Consider the following 12,841-nt stretch of genomic DNA (forward strand, 5'->3'; position numbering starts at 1 on the left):
AGGATGAATTAGTCAAGCAAGTTATGCTCCCAGGACATTGGTGACGTCAATTAATAAAAGGCATGAACTGCAGGAGAAGCAACAGGTTTATTTGGAGCCCTGGGAATTGCCATGTTAGAAGCACAGATTTGAGTCGAAGCTCAAATTTCAGTAGAAACTGAAGCGGACAAAGGAGGCAGCAGCGGGTTATAAAGGCAAACCCACAAGCTTCCATCAGGCGTCTGGAACAATTAATGACCAGTGCTGGCAGGGAGCGAGTGGACACGCCAGTAGGTGAATGATCCTTAAGTTGTTCCTAAGCAGCGTGTTCATTTCTGGAAGAGAAATTGTTCCAGGATGTGGCTTGTGTGGTCAGGTGAAGTTCAAAGGTTCGGTCCCCACCTGCCTGTGCACCTGCATAAGCCTCGCTTAACGGCCTCCCAGCTCCATTTTTGAAGTCTTGACTTATCTCACTCCATTTAGGTATCCTCATCTATGTTTTTCCCTTTTGAGTGATATATTTTGGCAGAAAGTATCGTGCCTCTCCTCTTTGTTGTCGTATGTTTAGGAGTCTCCCTCTTTGCCCGGAAGGCTCATTCTTGGGAAGTCAGGTCTCATGTAGGGGGAAAGTGAGGTCTCTCATGGGAGTAACTTAATCAAAGGTCTAGACCACATTAGAGCAAGAAGTAGGCGGCCAGGTAATGAGGTTTAGGCATCATGTTCTAGTCTGCAGATGTCGATAATGGTCTTGTTCTCAATGTTCCTCACTGGATAGGTCTTTTGAATAGTCTCAAGTCTCTGAGCAACCATGACTTTGATGTTTTGGGAAGCCATGCAACAGTGAGAAGTAATCACCATGAACAGTTTAAAAATGACAGAAAGACAGGCCAACCCGGTGGCCATTGGTTAAGCTTGCACGCTCTGCTGTGTTGGCCCAGGGTTCGGATCCTGGGTGCGGAAATGGCACTGCTAGTCAGGTCACATTGTGGCGGTGTCCCACATGCTACAACTAGAAGAACCCACAACTAAGATATACAACTATGTACGGGGGCATTTGGGAGATAAAGAAGAAAAAAAAAAACGACAAAAAGAGAACAAATTAGGATTATAATAAAAGAATTTGTAGCCTAGACCCAAGGATAGCCCCCAGCCCAGAAGGAAGCCGCCTAAGAATGTCAGGAAAGTGGAAATCAACCAGCTTGGAGTAAAATCAGAGTGGCCCATCAGAGATTTAGCGAGTTGGACAAGCTTCAGTGTCTCTAATTCAATGGGTTGAGAATTATTCATGAAGGTGCAACGGGAGGTGTCGGCAGGAGCACAGACTCCTCCTTGGGCAGCAAGGAGAGAGTCCAGGGCTGTCCTCCTGTCCAGGACCGCTCAAGCTAGAGCACCTGAGGGCTCTGTGCTGCTCTTGTTGATTTGCCATAGAGGGTGCAGCTGCACTGACAGTTCTGGTAAGCTTCCTCATCATCAGGTCCAGTTGGAATGGAATATGCCAACTTCCAACCAAGAAAAGAGTCCCCTAAGGAAATAACGTCCAATATGTCCTGAATAAGCAGCAGGAAGGTCATAGTTTTGACTGAGACCACAAGTATTATCCTTGGATTCAGAGGGACCTTCATCAGGATGGTCCTCTGTGATGGAGAGGGCCCTTTGCTTTTGGGTTTTCTGGGTGGAATCAGTTTGTCGAGAGATCACTTTAAGTCTAGTCAAAGCAGTGGTTAATCGGCCTAGGAGACAGGTACCACCCATTTGCCAGCTCTGTAGCCAGGCATATGCCTATGGTTTTCTATCATATCCACATATCAAAATACATCCTGAAGGGGCAAAGAACACCAGGCAAGGGACAAATATTCAAGGATTCATCTGCAGGCAAAGAAGGTGGCACCAGTGTGAGCTAACGATCTGTCTTGTTTGTGCATATGGGAATAGAATCATTCTCTAAACTGTCTACAACATCATCAGTCCTCTGGAAGAAGGCCCTGCAGAGAGGAGTTGCCCGTCATCATTGATTAATCAGGAGTAACTATGGCCTCTCTGACGACATTTGTGGTAGAGCCACGTGTACGTATGTGGGACTTCGTGGATGGGCATGGGTGGAGCATTTTTAGAGGCATTTGAGCATTCCTTGAAAGAGTTAGAGAAAAGCAGGGACAATTTTCCGGCTTAAGGAAAAAAGTTGTACTGTGTAGGTGAAAGTAGAAGGCTGGGTTGTCCACACCCAAGCTCCAAACCGGTGAAACCCTGGGCTGCTGGAGCAGAGCACACGAACTTAGCCACCCAGCCTCGGGGCCAGCCCCCAGGAGACATTTTTAATTTAAGATTTCCAGTGCGGGGAGACATGCAGTCAGGTGAAGGTGCCTTTATGAGAAACATGAATCCAGGAGTCAATACCCTGTAGTTTCCTGCACAAGGAGTAGTTGACAGTACCTGGTATGGCCCTTTGCATCATGCTTGTAGGACATTCTTGTGAAGTTGTCTTACAGGAAACAGTCTCCTGGCTGAAGCCTGTGGTGATGTCCATCTTTGTCTCCCAGGAGCGCCCTGTGAAAGGATTGCTCTCCTAGTGCAATACTATCCTTAAGAGCATTCTGAGCTCCTTGCAGTAGGTCAGAATGGTTCCTGTAAGGTGGACAAACTCGTACAGCCCTTGATCTAATCTCATAGGTCATCCTGTAGTTATTTCAAATGGGGAAAGCTTATGCTTCCAAAAGCTGTAGATGTAAGGTTCCGTAATACCAAGGGCAAGGCTTTCAGCCACGGGAGATGAAAAGATTCTAGGAGTTTGGACCATTCAGTTTTTAGGATCCCATTAGTTCTTTCACTGAGACCAGAGGATTGAAGATGATAGGCACAATGAAAATGTTGTAGAACGGGTCAGATTTTACGTATGGATTGCAGGGTTTGACCTGTAAAATGAGGTCGTTGATTGCTGTGAGGCTCTGAGGGGACACCCCAGGTAGGTACAATATTTTCTAGGAGAATTTTACCCACAGTGTGACCTGGTGCCCTGCAGCATGGGAACGCTTCAGTCCAGTGGAAAACACGCAGACCATTCCTAAAGCATATTCACACCCTGGAGATGCTGATGGTCGGATGAAGTCCAACTGCCATGTTTGAAGGGCCCAGAAGGTCAAGGAAATGGCCCATGGCACTGTGGATGGGCTCTCCAGGGTTCTGTTTGGGACATATGTGGATCTTTGATAAACCCTTGAAGCCAATTTGTGTATTGGTTCCCTAATATTGTGTTCCCCAAAGCACCATCTTATCAGTATCCCAAGGGATTAAATCATGAACAAAGCTTAGAATAGATTCCTGGAGGTGATCAGAAAGGACAGGACGGCCACTAGGACCAGACCATATTTTTCTTCCCTAGAAACATGCAACCTCCTTCTGTCCATTTCCTCTTTTCTTGTCTAGTAGCCACATGAGGGCTTCCATGGATTCATCTTTTAAATATCTGACAAAATGAATGATAATTTTGGTTTTAGGGCAAATCCAAAGAGAAGTTTGAAATCTTGAAGAGGCACACTTTTTTGCAGCTGAATCAGCAAAATGATTACCTTTACTTTCCTCCACGTTTGCCTTAGAATGCCCAGGAAGCTTTGTTACTCCTGAAGACCTTTTTCTCCGAATGGCATCCACAAGATTGAACACAAAGGAGCTATTTTTTATCTATTGACCTGTAGACGTTAGGAATCCTCTTTTTTTCCAAAGCATGATGAAATCATGAGCTGCTCCAAAGGCACATCTGCTGTCCGCATAGATACTGGCAGTTTTCCCTTTGGCTGGATAACAGGCTCGGGCTAGGGCCATAAGTTCAGCCTGTTGCGCAGAGGAAGCTGTTGGTGAAGCACCACCTTCTACTGTTCTATTGAAGACACAGTTGCATATCCTACCTTATATTTGATATTTTCATCTTTTAGAGAAGACTCATCAGGAAAGCAAACTACATCAGCATTTTCAAGTGAGCGTTCTTATAAATCCAGCCTGGGGAAGAATAATTGGTTTGTCAAAGTCAGAAACTCATGAGATGTTTCATCAAAAGGCAAAGGGAGGAAAGTGGCAGGACTGAGGGAATGGCAATTAGTAAGAGTGACATTTGGTGAAGATAGAAGAAATAGCTCATAGGGGGTTAGTCTGCTGGCAGAGAGGCGCTGAGTATCATGAGTTACAAACGGCTTCCATTGAGTGGGGTACATAAATAGAGGAGGGTCGGTGACATTTAGGCACTGGTGCCATTAGTCCCATTCAAGGTAGAGTGCTTGAGTCACCTGGCTAGTAGCACACCTGGTGGCATTTGGGGTGCAGCCCCTCTAGGGTTGACTTCCCTCTAGGGCTGCACTGGGCCCCCATCCGGGGTTGCAGTCATGGGTGAGGGCTGTGTGGTTCCAACAGCTTTCCAGGGTTGCCTCTCTGGGGTGGAGGAGAAGCCCATGGCCCAGATGGCACAAAGGCACAGAGGAAGGCCAGCAGTGAGCAGCCACATTTTATACTTTAGTCTCTGCCCACGGCTGCCCTGTGTGAAGATTATGGGGCTGTTGCGAGTCAGGAGCTCATGGGTGGCCTCCTCCAAAGTCGGGTAGGGCCACATGTTGTGACCATATTGCCATGCTGTCATCTCCTAGTGTTGCTGCTGTTAACCGACCTGAGTGCCTCTTCTCCCTTTCAGAGACCCACATGGTTAATTCAGTGGGTCTGGATACAATTATTGCCACTTCCTGTGGGGAGGGATGGTTAGGAGAAATGAGCCTCCACTAAAGCCACTAAACACTGGACTTTCAGCTGGTATTCGCAGACCAAGTGGGGAAGTGTGGCTCAGCAGCAGCATAGTGGTTGTGTGTTCTTCTAATGGGCCAGGACTCTATGTGACCAGGGGGCCATAGCTAACCACCTGTCCCTGATTGAGTTGCCAATGAATATTGGAAGGCAAGATGACTGACATTTTTGGGCCAGCCCAGTGGCAGGGTGGTTAAGTGTGCATGCTCCGCTTCAATGGCCTGAGGTTCTCTGTTTCAGATCCTGGGCGTGAACCTACACACTGCTCATGAAGCCGTACTGTGGTGGCATCCCACATAAAATAGAGGAAGATGGGCACAGATGTTAGCTGAGGGCCATCTTCCTGACCAAAAATCAAAAAAAAGATGCTTGACATTTTCAATGTGTAAGGGGACTCAAAATGGTTTGGACATAATATTGTCCCATAAGATGAAGGCATCAGATTCCCCCATGATAATCCAATGCAGCAGGCTGGGGGAGCCCAGCTGGTGTGAGGAGAACGATGTCCATATGGCCTAGAGTTTAAAGTGGTGAGTGCCCCTGGCAGCACGGAAGCCCATTTAGGATTCCGTTTACCTCCTGGAAACTTAAGGAGCCAGGATTTTCCAAGACCTCGGTGGCGTTCAGTAATGCCAGAGGCCTGCGGCTGGCATGGGAGATGAAAGTTCCAGTGGATGCCCTGTTGGAGAGCCCAGTGTTGGGTTACATGGGCCATAAAATGAGATCTTTTATGTAAGTGGGGCATTAAAATCCCCTACTATTATCGCGTTGTTGTCAATCTCTCCCTTGAGGTCTGCTAATGGGTGCTGTATATATCTGAGTGTTACCGTGTGGGTGCACATAGATTATTAACTGTTATGTCTTCCTGATGGGTTAGCCCCTTTATCAGTATCTAATGTCCATCTCTGTTGTTACTGTTTTGGTTTGGAGTCTATTTGTCTGATGTCAGTATGGCCACACCCCCTTTCTTTTGGCTGCCATTTGCCTGGAGGCTCCTCTTCTGCCCCTTCACTTTGAGCCCGTGTTTGTCTTTAGAGCTGAGCTGAGTGTCCTGGAGGCAGCGGAGAGTTGGGTCATGTCTTTTACTCCACGTGGCCACTCTGGGCCTTTTGACTGGTGATGTCAATCCATTTACATTTAGGCTGATTATTGATCTGGGAGGACTTACCGGTGCCATTCTGCCTTTTGTTTTCTAATTGGTCTATATCTCCATTTTTTCTTTTCCCTTGTGTTTCTGTCCGCCATTTTACTTTGTGGTTTCCAATGATGTTTTTCTCAGTTTCCTCTTTTTTAATGCTTTGTTCCTCTGCTCTAAATTTTTGTTTTCTAGTTACCATGAGATTTGTATAAAACATGTCATAGACAAAATAGCCCTTTTTCTGCTGATAGTTTACCTTCATTTGCCTATACTGTTTCCATGCTTTTCCTGCTTCCCTTTTATGTTTTCTTGTCACAAATTATCCCAATTTGTGTTGTGAGTTCATTACAAAATTGAAGTAGCTATAGACATGTTTACTTATTTTTAAAATTTTAACCTTTTTGCCATAATTAAGTGTTTAACACCCTATTCTGAAATACCTGTGCAATTTTCTGGTTTGTCTGTCTATTTACCACCTTACTCAAAGTTTTGAGTGATTTTGCTTTTTCACTTCAGGTGGAAGAGCACCCTTCAACATTTCTTGTAAGGCAGGTCTAGAGGTGGTGGACTCCCGTAGGTTTTGTCTGTCTGGGAAAGTCTTTCTTTCTCCCTCATAACTGAAGGATAACTTGGCTGGACAGAGTATTCTTGGCTGGAAGTTTTTATCTTTCAATATTTTGAATATGTCATTGCACTCTCTCCTGGCCTGCAGAGTTTCTGCTGAGAAATCTTCTGATGGTCTAATTGGGATACCTTTGTAGGTTACTGGCTTTTTTCCCTGGCTGGCTTTTAAATTCTATATCACTGACTTCTGACAGTTTTAATAGAATGTGTCTTGGAGAAGGTCTTTTTGCATTGAGATAATTAGGGAGTCTCAGCCTTGTGGACTTGTATGTCTTCTTCATTCCACAGATTTGGGAAGTTCTCGGCTATTCATTTCTTAAATAAGCTCTCTGCTCCATTCTCCCCCTCTTCTCCTTCTGGAATTCCCCCCACCCTTATGTTGCCTTTTCTAATGGAGTCAGTTATCATAGAGTTTCTTCATTTTGAAAAAATCTTAGTTCTCTCTCCTGTCTCACATGAATCATTTCTAGATTTCTACCTTTGATTTTTTTTTTTTTTTTAGGAAGATTAGCCCAGAGCTAACATCTGGCACCAATCCTCCACTTTTTGCTGAGAAAGACTGGCCCTGAGTTAATATCCATGCCCATCTTCCTCTATTTTATATGTGGGACGCCTACCACAACATGGCTTGCCAAGTACTGCCATATCTGCACCCAGGATCCAAACTGGCGAACCCCAGGCTGCAGAGAAGCGGAACGTGCGAACTCAACCGCTGCGCCACTGGGCCAGCTGTCATTCTTTCTTTAGAGTTTCAATCTCTTTGGTAAAGTACTCCTCATCATTAATTATATTCCTCAGCTCATTGAACTGTCTCTCTGAGTTTTCTTGTAGCTCATTGAGTTTCCTCATGACGGCTATTGTGAATTCTCTATCAGATAGATCACAACCTTCTGGGAATTTCTTTAGTGTCTGGAGAATTGTCATTTTCTTTTCGTGACACCATGTTATGATTTGTCATGATTCTTTATGAGTTGTTCCTCTGCCAGCACATTTGAAGTGAACAGCTTTCTTATTGAGGGACAGCTTTGTTTACCTTGATTCTAACAGTTCAACAGACAGGTATTTAGAGGAGTGTCTTTGTTTTCCAAAAGGGGCCCTATAGCACAGGAAAAAAACATGAATTTGGGGGAGTTTCCTAAGACTAGAGGCACGAATGTTTTTGAATCTCAGACTAGTCCACACATTGGCAAATTCATCCCTAAAAGTTTCTGTGTTCCTAGAGGTGGCTGGCTCCAGTCACTTCTCCTCCCAGCAAGTTGTAATTCTCTATATTCACCTGTCTCTCATTTTGGAAGCATTGGTTGCCATGTCATCTCAAGTCACTGATGGATCTAGGAAGAGGTGCTGCTTTTCAGGTTCGTCAGTTTTTTCTTGTGAAGAGGAGAATGATCACTCTGACTCTTCATATCAGGACACAAATCATCCATTCACTTCTGTTGCTCTGTATTTTCCCTTGGGACACTACACCATTTTCACTTACTGATTCTATTGCTAAAGCCATGTGGGTGGTTTCAAAGTTTTTCTTTTCTCACCAGTGCATCTAAAAACATTATCATATAGGGATCTCTGCATTTGGATTTCTTATTCTCCTCTTGTAAGAATTGCCTACACTGACCTCCTGTGCATTATGAGAAAGACATTTTCCATGAGTTGCCTTCTGTTTCATCACTGCCATTTTGGGGGCAGGATTAATATGCTACCTTCAGACCAGACGTCAGGACTATGTTGCCACATGCATTAAGTTAATACAAAAGTTTATTACTCCAAAATACTTTGTACAGAGAGTAGGGCAAGGGGAAGCTTGTTCATGTGGCTTGTGCAAAGGACCACAGGCTGGCCATTTAACATGTGTAGGTTTAGAGGCTTCAGGATTTACAGGTCTGAGCCTCCCATCTGCAGGCACAAAAAGCAAAGGGGCACGTGTCAACCTTCATCACTTGTTCACCATTGTGATCCTACAGGGTGAGCAGGCGTCTACAGCTGATTGAGAGTCAAATGTCGAAAATGAGGTCAGTGTCTTTATTAGTGTTTACCCCTGAGGTTGGTTGAGTGATGCCACTATTCAAATAAATTTGATCTGAATATTAATTAAAAAGTTATGTGAAAAGTGCAAAATACTATGTTTGAGACAACAAAGCCTCGAAAAACCATTTGAATCGAGTCATCCAAATGTGTGGAGGGATCCAGAAACATGTAAGTAGGGTTCCTGTTCAAACATTTAAGTGATATTATTATTTTAATGTGTTGTCTCATTTGTTGTGTTATTGGTGACACCCTCCTACCCCCATACTACAGGCAGCCCTCTTAGAGGAAGCGAGCTCTCCCTGGATGGGTAATAAATACTTCAAAGCCAACTAGTCAGCAGCTACCACGGCTGCCAGGGGGTTTTCCTTCAGGGAAAACATCTCAAACACGAGCTGTCTCCTACACAAATTTTGAGTGTTTCGGACATTTCTTGATTGGCAGGAAGGATGTTTGATGAACGACTTCATGTGCTACCGGGTCACTACCAGTGACTCCCATGACAATGAACACGTGAGTGCAAATAGTAGGAAAACAGCACATCTGTATGTGATGAGCCACAGGGGTTTTGAAGGAGCTACCCCAAATGAACTATCGACACGCAGGGCACACAGACCACAGGCGATGTGAGGGGAAGACTTGGCAGTGGGATATGACAGTGGTGGCCAGGGAGCACTGTTACAATAAATCAGAGACCTGTAGGAGTGACCATTCTGGCAGGAATGTCCAGCAGGGAAAGGCCTCTATCTATCAGGTGCCAGTGAGCCTGACGATAACAACAAAGCAATGAGCCCCGAAGACTGGGATTGAGTCTAATCACTGCCTCCAACAGCAGGAAGGCCCACTGAGAAGAAAGCAAATTGGCCTGAGGCGGCCATGAGACCATCCTAGGAGGTGAGTAGCCTGCGGGAAAATGTCCACTGAACAACTTATTCGAGAGCCCAGTATTTCCTCTTTGCAGAATTGAGCTGATAATATCAATAAATTTAGAGCATCTTGGCCAGTGCTTGCATTTTGGCTTCAGCAGGCTAATGTACGATGGCATGAGTAATTTGTCCATATCAAGTTCTACCACGGTCTGAGCACAGCAAGGAGCCCCGGGGAAGGGGGGACAGGCCTACCAAGTCTACTTGCCATCAGCTGTACGGACCCCTTCCTCATCCTGGAAAGTATGTCCATTGATGATATCACCAGTGACTTGCTTTTTCACATCAGGTTCACTGGTCCATCACTGGGTTAACCATGGCAGAGGAGGGAAATCACTTGAATTTGGCCTAGATTCTTAAGTTAGAGGTCTGTAAGTGGTTTCACATTATGTGGGACCATAAAGTCAAGGTTAATGCCATCTGGTCTGAGGCGTTGATATTTGTCTCAGAAATTTAAGTCAATTTATCACCCTGAGCAATAAAAATCAGCCTCTGCAGGCTGAGGTTTCATATGGGCAGAGTAAGGAGTGGCCAGATTTGCAGTTGGATATCTGCGAGGCAAGATATTCCCAGAATTCCATAAGACATAGAGGGCAACCTTGGATAAGGAGTTGGTGCTATTGGTGGGACCAACAGCTAGATCATGGGTAATGGCCCAGGATCTGTAAAAATGTACAGACAGGTTGGTTTCTGGGCCAAGAAAGTCTGTACTGCTAACATGACTACTGTTTGCTCACTCTGAGGCTTCAGTCCATTCTCTGATCAAGGATGGCCTGTCTGATGTAGCGACAGAAGGCAGCATCTCTGCAGTGGACTCTGTCGGGTGGGGTGGTGCACACTGTCCATAAAGTTTATGAACACCCTGGTCACCCATGTGCTCCTAAGTGACTGTCCAAGTGGCCAGTGTGTCTAAAATGGAAATGATCTCCTCAGAATTGATTACATCAGAGAACGGAACACTCCTGACTGCTCATGGGATATTCCAGAGGAGCAATGTTTGGCTTCATGCTGTAAATACCCATCTCTTCAATAAGGCGGCTTTTCACTAGAAAGCCTGGGGGGTCCTGCATTCAGGACCCAAGGCAAAATGGGAAGCTGGCTTGGAGCATCATCCACTGAGGCCCTGGAAGGGACTCCATTTGCATAAAGACTCTGTCAGTTGCCAGCAGTGGCTTCTCTAATTGTGTGCAGCACCTTGTGAAAAGAATAGTTCTGGTACAAGAATGCCTTGGGTAATTTATGTCCACCATGAGGGTTTAGAGACTCTTGGAAGCTCAATGAGAGGTGGCTAAGGCATCTTTGAGAAGGACTGTGGGGAGGGGGACACTAATGGAATGTTATTTCAAACAGTCCAGAGCCTTTTGTTTCCCAATTCAACGTAAGTCAATTTCTAAGTGTCGTGTGAATAAGCAAGCAAGCAGATCTGAAAAATTTGAGAAGGCTGTGTCACTGTGGCTGCCAGAATGTGCTCATGGCATGGTTTCTACCACTGCTTCTGCCACCCTCTCAGCTCACAGGCCCCTCCTGTTGCCTCAGAGAAAATGTACAGAGTGCGACATGTGTGGATTTCTAAAGATTTTTCCAAGTGAGCTGGCACAGAGTAGGCTTGAGTGGGAAATGAAGAGCTGGAGATGGTCTACGGATGGCAGTGACATCTGATGATGCTGCACGTGAATAAGGGTGTCCCAGGCAGCTTCTGCTTGGGGTGCACTTTTATGTTTTAGACCATGGTATTTCCAAATCAATGAACCTGATTTACACCCAAAGACAGAGTCTGGGAGGCCTTTCGCGTCACTCCTGTTAGGAGTATGAGCTGAGGGCAGGTGCAACCCTAGGGCGTGTTTTCTCAATGAAGAGAGGGTTGCAAAACAGGCCTGTTGAGGACTGAGTCCTTGTTGTCAGTCCTGCAACCTTCCTAAGAAGGACCCCACAGTGGTGGAAAGATCTGAGCACATTAAAATGCAGATTCAGGAGACCGTGACATTCTTCTATCATGTGAAAGCAATTATACTATTCATTTTCTAGTAACTATACATAATACATATGTAAAGATACATAAAATACTTCAGGTGGTCTCATGAGTTTTCACAAATGTATGGGAATACTGCCACCAAAAGATGAAAAACAACCCATCACCTCAAAAGAACAATCCCGTGGTGTCCATTGGAATGAAACCCCTCCAATTCATAAGGTTACACTAAAAAAAGGGAAAACATTCCATTCCCCTTGCTGTTTTAAACCTTGAAGCTGTTACTGCTTCTCCCCAAGTTTCCACATCATGTGCTGCACATCTAAGCATATGGAAAGGAAACCTGTGATCAGCTACCTGGGCTCCACACTGCATGGCTTGTGAGGGACGCTGAAACGGTACCAGCAAGAGCACAGTCTCAGAGAAGGAAAGGCTTCAGAGTGGCACAGTGGACCTATTTACCCGGCTGGGTTTGCATTGTCTCACAATATCCCTAAACTCAAAGGCCTCAGCTGAGTCTAAAGGACATATTGAAAATGCTATGTAGGATACCAAGAAGAGAATTTATCTATTTAAATGAGGCACTTCATAGTAAACAGTGTCCAATACACCATAGGAAATACATCGGTGTTTTGACTGTAAGTAGGAAAGGCAAAGCTGTTCCAGAGGACCAGGAGCTGGCTGCATCCACTGCAAGGCCAAGTCTTACCCTGCTGAAGAGAAAAGTGTCCGACAGCTTGTTCATTAAAAGTACAGTTTCCAAGATGAAACTAACAGTATTTTGTGACCACAGAGGTAAAAAAGATAAAGGATAAAAGCCCAAATCCTAAAAATGACTCTTTTCCTTGTTCTTACTAAAATGACTGACTGCAACTTCTTAAAATTTAACTTTCCTTCACTCTATTGTTTTTGCCTTCGAGAAAACAATGATTCGGTTCACAAAGCAAAAAGTTTACAAAAGATAGAATTAAGTTTACCTCCTCACATCACTGAAGACAGAAAATAACGTGCCTCCTTGAATAGCAGTCCAACCCACAAACACAGGCCAGAATCTTGTAAGAAGTCCTTTGAGCACTGTTACCGCTACACCTCAAGGTCCTTTAGGTCTGTGGTCATTCTTACTAGAATTCCTGACACTCCTCTCTGACTGCAGGCGCAATCCTGCAGGTCAGTGGAAGAGGGCACTGAAAAAAGCCCTGATGGTTAACTTTTGGCTTAAAAATGAATGAGGAATTATTTTCATGACGATAACTGTGACTGTCAAAGAATAAGAAATAGTTTGCCTGGAGAAGAAATCACTGAATTGGTCTCCACAGGATAAAATTGACTTAAACCATACAATGATTAAATGAAGAACACTGTAAAGTATATCTGAAGATCCATGATCAAAAATGGATATTAATA

Source organism: Equus asinus, chromosome 20 (assembly GCF_041296235.1).
Source record: "Equus asinus isolate D_3611 breed Donkey chromosome 20, EquAss-T2T_v2, whole genome shotgun sequence".
Lineage (NCBI taxonomy): Eukaryota > Metazoa > Chordata > Mammalia > Perissodactyla > Equidae > Equus > Equus asinus.